The sequence below is a fragment of the Bos javanicus genome, chromosome 19 (assembly GCF_032452875.1).
Source record: "Bos javanicus breed banteng chromosome 19, ARS-OSU_banteng_1.0, whole genome shotgun sequence".
Lineage (NCBI taxonomy): Eukaryota > Metazoa > Chordata > Mammalia > Artiodactyla > Bovidae > Bos > Bos javanicus.
Window position 1 is genome coordinate 33,261,382 of NC_083886.1, and position 14,334 is coordinate 33,275,715.

The following is a 14,334-nucleotide window of genomic DNA, read 5'->3' on the forward strand; positions in this document are numbered from 1 at the left end:
AATAAAGTAATTCCCACACTACTCTCATCAAATGAAAAACGTCATTCTAAAGCCAAATCTCTGGGATACAGTGAAGGACAGGGAAGCCTGCCATGCTGCAGTCCATGGGGTTGAAAAGAGTCAGACAGGACTTTACAACTGAACAACAACAACAAAAGTCAAATCGAATATGACAAAAAAAATACACTAAGATATATGGAAAGCAATACATTTCAAGTTACTTAAATTGTGTTTTCATGTGTAAACTTTACACATGATTTCATGGGAAATAGATGGGAAAACAGTGGAAAGAGTGAGACATTTTTTTGGGGGGGGGGCCTCCAAAATTACTGCAGATGGTGACTGCAGCTATGAAATTAAAAGATGCTTGTTCCTTGGAAGATAAGTTATGACCAACCTAGACAGCATATTAAAAAGCAGAGACATTACTTTGCCAACAAAGGTCCATCTAGTCAAAGCTATGGTTTTTCCAGTAGTCACGTATGGGTGTGACAGTTGGACTATAAAGAAAGCAGAGTGCTGAAGAATTGATGCTTTTGAACTGTGATGTTGGATAAGATTCTTGAGAGTCCCTTGGACTGCAAGGAGATCAAACTAGTCAGTCCTAAAGGAAATCAGTCCTGAATATTCATTGGAAGGACAGATGCTGAAGCTGAAACTCCAATACTTTGGCCACCGGATGTGGAGAACTGACTCATTCGAAAAGACCCTGATGTTGGGAAAGATTGAAGGTGGGAGGAGAAGGGGATGATAGAGGACGAGATGGTAGGATGGCATCACCAACTCAATGGATATGAGTTTGTGTAAACTCCAGGAGTTGGTGATGGATAGGGAAGCCTGGCGTGCTGCAGTCAATGGGGTCTCAAAAAGTCGAACACGATAGAGTGACTGAACTGAACTGAACTGTGTAAGTTTTTGCATATTAAGGGAATGGCTATTCAGGGTGTTGTTCCAAATTGATGGTAAATAAACTTTAAAGATTTTGTAAGTTATACTTTGTTCAGAACAAAGCACAAGATAGTCATTCATGTAATCAATGCTTCTGCCAGTCCCTAGAGAAATGTAATAAAACTGAACTGTTTTTAAACAGAGTGCATTCAGTCGTGTCCAACTCTTTGCAACCCCATGGACTATAAGCTACTCTGTCCGTGGGATTTCCCAGGCAAGAATACTAGAGTCGGTTGCCATTTCTTTCTCCAGGGGATCTTCCCAATTCAAGGATAGAAGCTGCGTCTCCTGCGTTGGCAGGCAGATTCTTTACCACCGTGCCACCTGAGAGGACTAGCTTGCAATACTGTAGCCAAAACTGATATTAGATATAGAAAAGCCCATTACGGTGTTCGAAGCAGAACTTTAGACTGTATGGTCTCCTTTTGTACAAAGCAAATATGCTCAGGGTTTCTTCACTCCATGACCAAAACTGGTCTCCATTGCTCTTCATTGATGTCTCTGCTCAGAACTGTCTCATCACTAGCTCATTCCCACCTCATATCTCACTTGATTCCCAAGGCCATCCCAGATAAGTCTTTCAGGACAGCTTCCCTGAGCCTAAACAGTTCCCACAGGGCAGCCCTCTGAACCTGGCCTTCACATGCATAGCCTCTTTCCTGTCTGGGTCCCCTAAAAGGTTCTTCTTATGTCCTAAGATGGCTTCCTTTGATCCAGATACTCACCAAACATTCATTTGATGGGTTTCATAAGACTTTCCAAGATGGCGAGAGTCATGTTATTTACAGCTAAAATTTTGACTCCCTCAGTAAATATGTCAGCATGCCTAATGGCTGAGTGAGTTGCATTTGAAATTCCACATGTTCTTTGATGAGGAATCACTTTATTTTTTCTAAGGCTCTGTGGCCTGCCTCAAATGCTCTTGTAGACTCTCATGAGTGTCATTGTGGGGGGATTCCAGACTATCTGACCCCATGTTGCATTTTCATGGCCTTGTACACATGCTATAAGCTCGGTATGTATTTTTTGAATAAATAACAGAGATGGGATGAGAAGACATGCATCACTTAGACTCCCCTCCACACTCAGCAGCCTCAAAATCCTTGGCAACTTAAAGCAGCATTAAAATCTGCCAAGTTGGGAATTTCTGGCTAGCACCAGATCTCATACCAAACTTAGATGTCAATCAAGGGATGTCATGAATAGCTGTTATAGTTGTAAAAATGCCCGAGGATACCACACACATCCCTCCCAAGGTTGTATAATCTGTCCAACACCTGTTGTAGGAGGAAGTTTTCCTTAAAAGCAAAACAAAACAAAACCAACAACAGCAATAATAAAAACCTTTGGCATCAATTAGTAGTTTCCAGGCAGCACTTGAAGTAAGGATCTCTGTCGAGGGGCCCTGACCTGGCAAGACATTTAGTACAAAGAAAACCTAAGGACTTCACTGGCAGTCTAGTGGTTAAGACTCCACACTTCCAATGCAAAGGGCCCAGGTTTGATCCCTGGTCAGGGAACTAACACCCGTGTGGTACAACCAAAGGGGGGGGGGGGGGGGAATTAGGAGACAAGGGAAGACAAGGCTTGCATACTTAGAAGCTCAGGTAGGCTGTATGAGCTCCGACCTACATGATTTCCAAGGGAACCTGTAGGTTAGGATAATAAACTTTAGGAGATAGGCTAGTTTGGGTCATTAAGAGGTTGACCAGGATTTAGAGTAATGAGAGAACATATTAAACTACTCAGTTCCACTACTTCAGAGAGAGTTGATTTCGTGAGCCAGACCTAAAGGGCAAATACACCAGTGGACCAGACATAACAATGACCTTTGTGTGATGGGATTGGGATTGACAGTGATGCTGTAATATCTTGATCTTCAATTTGGTCCCTTCAATTGGGATTGACAACAACAATCCCTTCATTTGGGATTGACAATGATGCTATAACATCATGACCTTCCAGGAAGATCTAGAAATAAAAAAAATATGTTCTAGTCTTGGTTCTGAAACTTGAGGTCAAAGACTTCCCGACAGTGATGGTGTTACTCTATTTGTAAGGTTGCTTCCCAGGATGAATATTTATTGACAAAAGATGGTCCTAGTTGAAAGGTTCCAAGTGGAGATAGAGGATTTTGATGGACACACAAGCCCAGCCTCTCTCCCCAGAGCTGATCTCAGGACCTGCTGGCCTGGGGCTCCCTCCTTATCCCATGGACCACGAGCCTGATGACACTGGGCTTCTGTCCATTTTCCTTGCGCATGCTCCCATGTCTGTAGGGTGGAGAAGGTCTACAGACCCTTGTTAGCATCTCAGCAAGATTTCCTGACTGTATGAAGATGGAAAACAGAAAATCAAGTTTTCAAGACACCCACAAAATGGGCATCTTTACAGCATTTTCTGGGGAAGAATTTTCATTCCTTTAAGAATTCATGTCTATCACTGAAACCCTAATACACTTTCTTTCCCACTGAATGGTTCCACTTTTCTGGGACGATATCTGCCAATAACTTCCCATTAAGCTAAATCTAAGAAAGCCATTATCCAGAATTTTCTTGAATTTATTTATGGACCTTAGATTTGGATGATTTTTTTGAAAAACAATTTTTAAAAAGTCCCAGTCAATTGGAAGTCAGCGTGTCCAGCTCAGTTGCTACAGATGTTGGATGGTTTCAAGCCAGTCACTTGACTTCTCAGGGACTCAGTCTATACATTTGTAAAATGAGAGTGTTGACCTAAAATGCTTCTTCAGGTTTCCCAGCTCTGGCATTCAATGTTTCTATGTTTCCAGTATTTGTTGATGTTTTAAATAATGTTACTCCATTCCCAGAGGCCCCCAGATCTGCTATACCTCTCTCCAGATTCCTCCGCAGATAAATAGTCCCACAGGTGGAATTCGTTTAGATTTATTATTATTATTTTAATAGCTACCATATATCCAGTGCTTACTATGTGCAGAATATATATTATCTGACATAATCCATGTGTAACCCAAGTACTGGGCTTACCTTCCTCCATATTTTGGGAGAGGGGGATTTGTCTTAAAACGGTTTCTTGCTCCAACGGGCAGCTGTTTCTCTGGGTTGCATATTCCTCTCCGCTGCTTTCTGCTGCCTCTTGGACAACTCTCACTGCACTTCCAGCTGGTACCAGAAACTCTGAGACTGTCACCCTCCTTCAGGTGGTTCTGCTGCTGCTATGCTGGCATCAGGGGATTGGAAAATGTGGAGTGCTACTTCCCTTTCCTCTTGTGTTTCTTAATTCCTCCAGCCCAACCATACAAATCTTATAGCAGATATGATGACAGCATTGGGAATAACTATTCTTATCCAACACAGGAAACAATAACTTCGAGTGGGATATGAAATAGGATTGTGCCCAGAGCCCCAGATAAGACAATGAATGAAGAGAAGACAGTTGAATGGGTGGATGGATGGATGGGCGGGTGGATGGGTGGATGGATGGGCGGGTGGATGGGTGGATGGATGAGTGGATGGATGTATGGGTTAGAGGGATGGATGGGTGGATGGGTGATGAAGAGGAGGTCTTTGCCGTATCCTTTAGGAAGTATCTTTCAGTTCACAATCTTGTTCTCTATCTTGAGAGCCTCCTTTCCTTCTCTCTGAGAGAAGTATATTCTTTTATTCTTATTTTAAATAGTCTCTACTTGCCTTTCAGAAAACCACATCTGTAGTCCACAAGCATTGATCTTAGCTTAGATTTCATCACCTTCCTCCTCCAGGCAAACAGCATGTCACACTAACCCACAGCGATGTCTTTCCCAAACGCCTGAGTTACTAAGCAGAGAATCACATCACAGATTGTTTCATCCAAGCAATTCAGTTACAAGTCTCCAAAACATATCAGACAAATTCAGGGTGAGCTTTGACCTTTCAAGTTCTTTTCTGTTCAAAGCCTCTCCTCTCTTGTGAGGTCTAGGTAAGCCTTCTTCACTCTTCATATGGTTTTCTTAACTATAATAAGGCTGAAGATTTACACACAACTTCCAACACAATTTTTTTAATAGGACATACGGTCTATAAGAAGTACTTTTTTCCTAAATGCAGCATAATCTAAACAGATTTCTTGGGCCACCATAAAGATGTGGTACATTTGTTACAGTTAGTGAACCAATGTCAATACTTTGATGTTAAAACACATATTTTATGCAGATTTCTTTGGTTTTTAGTTAACATTCTTTTTCTGTTCCACAATCTCATGTAGGCAGCCAAAATATCACATTGCATTCAGTTGTGTGTTGTCTTAGGTCCTCTTGGCTGTGATAGCTTCTCAAGATATTAATTGTTTTTGACAACCCTGAGAGTTCAGTGAGTTTGGGTTAGGTATTCTATAGAATGTTTGATCTTTTCCTCATGATTAGGCAGAGATTTTAGCTATTTGGAAGGAAGACCACAGAGATAAAGTGCAATTCCATCACACTGTCAAAAGCCTACATAGTATCAATATTGATGCCAAGTCTTATCACCTGGCTGAAGTAATATGTGTCAGGTAGAGTGGTTAATTCCAGTGAGATCTTACAACTTGGCATGAACTGCCTGACAAATACTCTCCCATCCACGATGTGGGTCTCTCTTTGGTAGATTCAGAAACCTGATTATGCCAGGAGGATCTATTTATAGTAACCAATCACAAGACTAACATATAAAATCAGAAAGCCATTTTATTAATCTCCCAAGATAAATAAGACTTGGACCAGAATCCTCGCAGCTGCTTGGTCAGCAACTTTCTTTTCCTGTAGGTAAACCCACGTGGAAGTCAAATTACAACCAGGGGTTTGTTTGTTGAGCATGAAATCAGAAAAAGGGAAGCTGGTTGGGTGTTTGATGGAATCGAGTTAATATAGCCTCAGGTGTACATTTCCACAAAATGGAGAACCTGGCAACGAACCAAGATTCCTCCCGATTCATTGGTCGAGTTTCTCCTTTTCCCCTGACAGCTCTTGTTTATCTCTGGGTCCCTCTTTTGTCTGAACTTCTGTGGCTGATCTGTACCTTTATCCCAGGACACTGTTATTTAGTCAGAACATCAATTAACATGAACATGATTGCATGTTGTGCTGATCTAAACACTATTCTCTCTTTTTCTTGTAACTTTTAATTTCTACTTGAGTCCTGTAAAATTCATTAACAGTTTAATTCTAAAAGATAAATCTTATTTCATTAAAATCTTAGAGAGGGTGTCCCAAACAAGGACCACAGTATCTACACCTCTCTGAGTTGAAAGATAAAGTGGGATAACATATGTAAGCTTCTGGCACTTACTTGATAAGCATTAAAAAGTTCTTTCGTTTCCTTCCCCTTACTTAATGAAAACAGGTGTTGAAGAAAACACATCCATTTTTTCCTTGTGTGTTCCCCACATGAGAATCGTTTTTGTAAGTTTTTTACTGGCCAGAAAAGCAAGGGTCCTGAAAGCATTTTTCAATCACAAGCCTGGATGGAGATTAAAAGACAAAATAAAACAAAAACATTAAGGCTTTCAATGACCGATTCTCGTTCACAAGACCCTGGTAAATCAGAACCTGACTCCCCCAAATTAATATCAGTGTTAGGACATCATGCATTCTGCCTTCCATCCATCACAAGGAGATTCAAGCCAAGGATCTCGGGCTTTATCCTGGTGGTGAATTCAGAAACTGGGCTGCCAATTTTCTGTGTAAAACAAAAAAAATTTTTAACATTTTTTAACGAAGTGATACAGGAATAGGGGATGAAGGATGGAGAAAGTATGTGGGGAAGATTTATAAGTTTCAGAAAAGTGATCACTTATTTTGAGCAACTCAACAGAAGCACTGTCCTCAAAAGAACTTACAACATACAGTGAAAATGGTTTTAATAGGATGTGATGTCAATTAACAAGCATATTCAGTAACTATGTTTAAAGATTCATTGGGAGCTGTCAACCTATCTTTAATTAAGAATATACTCCAGTTAGTGTGGTGGTAACATCTTGTGTTATAATTTCCCTAATACTGGCTGAGAACCAATTATGTACCAGTCTCCATGCTCCGGAGTGTCATGAATTAGGACTATATTGTAATTTTTGAATTTATTTTTTGATCTCTCAAAACCTGTTCATTGAGGCCTACTTATATGTTTGTTGAATTTAGTTAAAAAAAAAAGGGTTGTCATTCCCACCAGCAACACATTTAAATTAAATGTACAATAATTATATACATTAATTATAACACATCTGTTTTTACATCTCTTGATATTTACCATAAGAATTAACTGCCTGCTATGTGGAAAACAATCAGGTGATATCTCTAAATGTAATTTCATGTGATTCTCATGACCCTGATAGCTAGGGTTCGTTCTCATTTCCAGATGAGGAGACTGGTACAAAGTGGATTGTACATAAATGTGTGAATGAATGTGGGTAAGTGGGCTTTAGGAGCTTGCTCAAATTTGTATGTCCACCTGCATCCTTTGTAACACCTCACAATTCCTCTTAGTAACATATTTCCTCTTAGTCAAGGCTTGTGGAGATCACAATTAAAGAAAAGATTACGATTTGGGGACCTGGAGCAGATTCAGAAAGATGTTTTTAGAAAGACAAATGTTTTGGGAGACTGCCGATCAAAAACAAAAGCCAAATCCCATTCATCGTATTCTTAGACCAACAGAGATGAATTTCAAACTGAACTTGTGTCATTTCCAACCTGATGCAATTGTTATTTACACCAAGAAAAGTTTTTTTTCTTTTTCTAGAAAAGCATTTTGTTAAATGAAAAGAGCACGGGACTTCCCTGGTGGTCCAGTGGTTCAGGATCATCTGCCAATGGATGGATTGTCAGGTGCCAATTCATCTGACACAGTTTGACCCCTGGTCCAGGAAGATCCCATATGCCTTGGGGCAACTGAGCCCATGCTTGCAACTACTGAAGCCCATACACCCTAGAGTCTGTGTTTGCAACAAGAGAAGCCACTGCAATGAGAAGCCCGTGCCCCACAACTGGAGAGTAACCCCCACTCGTTGAAACTAGAGAAAAGCCCATGCAGCAGTGAAGACTCAGCACAGCCCCCCAAATGAGTAAATAAATATTAAAAGAAAGAGAAAGAAAGCTGAAAGACAGTCAGGAATCCTTGACTCAGTCAGAGAACCCACTTGGCCTCGGTTTCCTCATCAATCAAAGATGGGCATCGGCCCAGATGACTTTTAGAGTCTAAGAGTTCAAGGTGCCTTGCCTCAATCACAGCCATTCTTTTCCCGTGACCCACTTTCCCAGCTGCGTGCTCGGGGAACAGATCGACAGCAGCAATCACAGAGTCAAATTCCCATTGAAAACACAAGTCTTGTTATTTTGGTACCAATTACAAGGTTATGGATCATGCTTAAAGGTGTTTAATATGCTGTAATGTTTAGACACGCTTGGATCCAACATTTATGGGAGCTGTTTGTAGCAACAAAGCGGCATGCTGTCACTCTGTAAGTATGCAAGGCTGCTGTAAAAGCAGTACAGATGGGCCGGAAAGAAAGAGTCTCCAACCGGCTACAGAGAAAGGCAGCAAGTGTTTTTGGCTGAGGGTTTTGTGCTGAGGGTTTACCTATGATGAATCTCTCATCACCCGGAGCCTGCTTTTATAGGTGTACATTTTGTCCTTGCTTCTTGCTTTGTTTTAGTCACTGATGTAGACTGTTTGTAAAAATGGATATGAGGGATTTTTATGGATTGTATGGCCATATTGTATTAGGAGTCCTATATATATATTTTTTATGAGACCACAGTTCCGTGACTGTGCTCCTGTTTATCTCTTCTCACCATGTCAAGGTGACAGGTGGCTACTTCTCAGGTGTTGGGAACATGTCCAGAGATGTCAGGTGATGCAATGATAATAGGAGAGAGGGGTGATTGCCTTTAACTCCCCAGATCATAGTCCTGTTTGGGTCCTAGAGGGATTGTATTCCTGAGGCAAACTCAGCATATCTCCATTTTAAAAAAATCTACTGAAATATGCTTTTAAAACAGAGAAGGAAGTGAAATGCATAATCCATTTAAGAACCAGATTCCTGGCTGAAACTGGGTTTTATAACTTGGGGTTGGGAGAGCTCCCACAAAGAAAACCTTCTCAGCACTCATTAGTTCTCAGGGACTGGCCATGCCAAAATAACCTTTTCCATGTTGAAAACAGGCAGCCATGTGCACGCTTCTATAATCTCTCTCGAAAAAAAAGAAAAAAAAATGAAAAAACCTCACAGACTTCATGGCAGAGCCTTGTACTGAAGGCATCATGTTGACAGAGGAGCAGCTGAACTTGAAGGAATTAGTTTAATAAACTGAAACACACAAAGTGGCAAAAAGTTGTAGGGTGGTTGGAGATGAGAAAGACTCAAGGAAGCAGAATAGTTTAGGAAAAGTCAGCCTTAACATACAGCTCGCAGCTGAACTCAGGTCTACATTCTGAGCACTCTGCAGGGGTGGTGCCTACACTGGAGATGCAAAGCAAAAGAAGATATGATCCCCTATCCTTAAGAAGTTTACCTCCAGAGCAAACATCAGCAAACTATGGCCAGCGGGAGCAAACGGCCTCTTCAGAAGGTGAAGAATCTTCCCTCAATGCAGGAGATCTGGGTTCAGTCCCTGGGTGGGAAGAGTCCCTGGAGGAGGAAATGGCAACACTCCTGTATTCTTGCCTGAAGAATTCCATGGAGAGAGGAGCCTTGCAGGTTACAGTCCATGGGTTCACAAAGAGTGGGACATAACTGAGCATTTAACACACACACACACACACACAGAGTGAACTAGAACTGGGCTTTACTATTTTAAAAGGTTGGGGAAAAAAAAAAAACCTAAGGAAAATAAAATACAAGAGTTAAAATGAAAAAGAGCATGCCAAGCCATCTGTGGCCCACAAAGTAAGATATTTACTATGTGGCCTTTTACAGAGAAAGTCTCCACGGGGAAACTTTGAATTACAATCAAAATGACAAGGGCTAGAGTGGGAGAAGGCAATGGCACCCCACTCCAGTACTCTTGCCTGGAAAATCCCATGGATGGAGGGGCCTGGTGGGCTGCAGTCCATGGGGTCACTAAGAGTTGGGCAGGACTGAGCGACTTCACTTTCACTTTTCACTTTCATGCATTGGAGAAGGAAATGGCAACCCACTCCAGTGTTCTTGCCTGGAGAATCCCAGGGACGGGGGAGCCTGGTGGGCTGCCGTCTATGGGGTCGCACAGAGTCGGACACGACTGAAGCGACTTAGCAGCAGCAGCAGCAAAGTGGGAGTAAACACTCCATTTGCTGAATCCAGCAGAGAGGTGTGTCACCCAGATTGGAGAAGTCAGTGGAGACTTCTTGAAGGAAGTGGCAACTTCCCTGGTATTTATGTGTGTGTTGTGTTCACTAGCTCAGTTGTGTCCAGCTCTTTATGACCCCATGGACTGTAGCCCACCCAGGCTTCTCTCCATGGAATTTTTCAGGCAAGAATACTGGACTGAGTTTCCATGCCCTCCTCCAGGGGATCTTCCCGGCTCTGGGATCGAACCTGTGTCTCCTGCATTGGCAGGTTGGTTCTTTACCACCAGTAACGTATAGAATGGCTAGAACAAAGACAGTGGAGTAGCGATTGAACATTCAAAGCAGAAGGAGCAGGGTTGTGTAGGAATGGAGAGAAGATATGTTGTAGAAACTTAGGTGGACGGTGAGTTGTGAGAGATAAGGCTGGTTACTCAGGTGTAGATGGGGGTCGTCCCCCTTCCCAGGCCCAGGTTACTTCCCCTGTAAGTCCAGACTATTCTTTGGGGGCTTAAGCCCTCTCTCGCAGACTGGAAGCAATCAAAGGAGAACACAAAATGCAGAGTAAAAGCTGACCTAGAGGAGGATTTGAGCAGAGTGTCCTTCAGGCTGGCAGGGACACTGGTCTCATCCGCCTGCGGCAGGTGTGTTCTCCACGTGCTCATCCATCACTCCAGCTGCAGTCCTGCCAAAGCCCCGCGTTCCCGTGGGCTTCGTTTCCTACCACCTCTCAGTCTCAAAACCTCAGCTCTCCTCCTGGGAACTCAGGAACCTCTCCTTTTAACCTCCCTGCCCTCACCACACACAGACTTCCGATAAAACCTACTTCTGTGGACAAAGGAGTTCCCCACTGCTTTGTTGGTCATCAGCCAGATGAGTCTTGTGGTCGTGAGATGCTGTTGGAAATACTGAAAAGGGGAACACACTTGGAAGATTTATTGCCAGTTCATGTTCCACCGTGGCTGACTTCAGTGTTCAAGAAAATGAAACTTTTTCCTATAATTCAACTGGGTATGTGACGCCGGCCCAGCCTGCCAGTGCGTGGTAGCCATTTCCAAGGAAACTGAGGCCCTTCTGGACCTACGTGAGGTCACTGTATGAATTAACCATGGTCAGCTTGGTATTTAACATGCTTGATTGAGATTCCTCCGCCTCCATGCTTCCTGGGGGAGATGATCTAAGTTCTGAGGGTTTCCAGAGTGTGAGAAAGGAAGCAAACTTGCGATCATCAGTATTCATGGGCCAGCCTCTGCCGGCCCACATACAACCCTTGCTAAGCTTTGGTTATTTCTATGTATTCCTGTACATCCTCCACTTCATTCTGAAACCCAGTCCAGGAAGCTCACCTTGTTCCTAACCACACAGGCCTACACTCAGCCAGTTTTGAGCCATACTAAGGACACAAAACTGTGTAACGTCCTCCTGGGTCTCTCTCAGGAATGTTTCAGGTCCACTCTGCCTGGAGACATCTGATCATCATTATCTTTTTTGTTTTTTTTTAAATTGAGGTAAAATTTACATAACATAAATTTAGCCATTAACCGTTTCAATTACTGCAATTCGGTGGTATTTATGACATGTATGAGTTTGTGCAGCCATCACCTCTGTCTAGGTTTAAGACATTTTCCTTGCTCCCGAAAGGAATCCCAGTACCTATGAGACAGTCACTCCCTGTTCCCCCTCCCAATTCCCTGGTAACCCCTGCTCTTCAATCTGTCTCTATGAATTAACCTTCCCTGGGTGTTTCCTATAAATGGAATCATGCATGTGACACTTTGTGTCTAGGTTGCTCACTCAGCGTAGGCTATTAGAAGTTCATCTGCATTTTAGCAGGTTACCAGTTATTTATTCCTTTTTAATGGATGAACACCATGCAATTGTACAAGTATATTATATTTCTGGACCTAAGTGAGGTCACTGTATGAATGACCCAAGGTCAGTTCAGTAGTTTGATTGACATTTGGGTTGTTTCTGCCTTGTAGCTACTATGCATTGTGTTCCTATGAACACCCATATGTATGCATTTGTTTGAGCACCAGTTTTCAAATCTTTGGGGTGTATACCAATGAGAGTGGGAATTGCTGAGTCATATGGCAACTCTGGGGCTTCTAGGATGGCCCAGTGGTAAAGAATCCACCTGCTAATGCAGAAGATGCAGGGAATGAGGGATCGATCCCTGGGCTGGGAAGATCCCCTGGAGAAGGAAATGGCAACCTACCCCAGTATTCTTGCCTGGGAAATCCCATGGACAGAGAAGCCTGGCGGGTTGCAGTCCACAGGGTCGCAAAGAGTAGGACGCAACTGAGCACAGCACATCATGGTAACTATGTCTGACTTTTTGAAGAGCTGCTCAACTGTTTTCCAGGACAGTTGTATCATACTTTATTCCACTATTGATTTTTCAGCCCTGGAGACACCCTGAGGTAGAAGATTTCTCTTCTAACTTGCTGCCTTGTTGAACTGCACCCCAAACTGAAACATAATAGCCTTCTGTTTTGTGAATCCCACATATTCCTTTGCACCATTGGCCTCACCAACCAGGAGCTCCATGAGGGACAAAAAGGAGCAGAGTGTACAGTACAAGGACCCACTAGAATTTGAACACTAGTCATGTTCTCGGCGCTTCTGTTCACATCAGCTGGTCATACTTGATGTCTTTGGGTTGAAAACTCTAGGCTTAGATCATTGCTACTAAGGATGACTTAGGTCATACTTCTCTGTTCTCACTCACTTCATGCTGTGAGTACTCAGTCAGGGCCTTATTCTTCTGGCACTCAAAGCTTGTCTCCAAAAAAGCCCAGCTCAAGAAGTCTGCAAATAAGAAATCCTAGTGACGGTGTGGGGAAATCGGAACCCTCCCACACTACCAGTGGGAATGTCAATTGGTGCAGCTGCTGTGGAAAACAGTGTGGAGCCTCCTTAAAAGCTAAAAAGAGAGTTTCCCTATGACCCAGAAATTCTACTCCTGAAAAAAAAGCAAAAGCTCTAATTTGAAAAGATGCCTGCACCCCAATGTTCATTTCAGCACTATTTACAACAGTCAGGACATGGAAGCAACCTAAATGTCCATCAAAGAATGAATGAAAAGAGAAGATGTGGTATATACAGATATGGAGTACTATTCAGCCATAAAAAGAACAAAACAATGCCATTTGCAACAATACGGCAGGACCAAGAGATTATCATACTAAGTGAAGTAAGTCGGAAGGAGACAAATACCATAAAATATTACTTATATGTGGATCTAAAACATAACACAAATGAACTTATTTACAAAACAGAAATAGACTCACAGACATAAAAAAAAAAAAAACTTTATCATTTCCAAAGGGGGAAAGGGGTGGGGGAGGGATGAATTAGGAGTTTGGGCTTAGCAGATACACATGACTATTTATAAAATAGATAAACGAGGACCTACTGTGTAGCAAAATATCTTGTAATAACCTATAATTAAAAAAATCTGAAAAAGTATATATGTATCCATATATACATGTAATCAGGACTTTTGTTTTCTCTTCCATATGAAATAATTTTTTCCTATACTTTTGCCCTCATTTTATAATTTAAAAGCAAATTTCCAATGAACACTTCTGGGCAAAGCCGTGGGAAATACAATAGTGTTGACCACTAGAAATTAAGACCATGAGCTCACAGTCACTTATCAAGGCACACGCTTTCTTGTTCGCTTGTTTTTGTTTTTTGCCCACGGGGCTGTGGGGATCTTACTTCCCCGACCCAGAATCAAACCCAGGTCCCAGCAGTGAAAGTGCTCTGTCCTAACCACTGGACTACCAGAGAGAACATCTTTTTCCACCACAGAGTTGAAGGGAGATAAGCAAGTCCAAGTCTTGTCTTCATAAGTCATATCTTTTGTAACTGATGATAAAAATTGTTATCTCATTTATCTGATATCATTGGGCAGGATAGCATTGTGCATTAGTCAGCTTTCCAGACAATTAAGGCATGCTGCTTTGTACAAAGGTTTTCTTTTTTAATTACAATTTTATAAAATATTTTAATGCACTACATAATTTTCAAACGCCCTTGACAGACTATATTAAACTTCATTTGACCTTTTATTGATGATTCATGTCACTCTTATGAATTACAATAATTGTTCTCTGCTGTA

The 14,334-nt window shown here is 42.0% G+C and overlaps 1 long non-coding RNA gene across 3 annotated transcripts in view; it reads right to left on the bottom strand.

Annotated features, from left to right (window-relative positions):
• Positions 1-4,952: 4,952 nt before the first annotated feature.
• Positions 4,953-14,334, bottom strand: part of LOC133232121 (uncharacterized) — a 63,524-nt gene continuing 54,142 nt past the window's right edge. For 2 of the 3 annotated variants that reach the window (XR_009731312.1, XR_009731313.1), the window contains 2 exons: positions 6,231-6,401; positions 4,953-5,342 (listed from right to left, as the gene is read on the bottom strand). This is a non-coding gene — a long non-coding RNA (uncharacterized LOC133232121). Of the gene's footprint in view, positions 5,343-5,611; positions 5,702-6,230; positions 6,402-14,334 lie in introns of those variants that run through there. The other variant, XR_009731314.1, reaches the window with a different exon arrangement.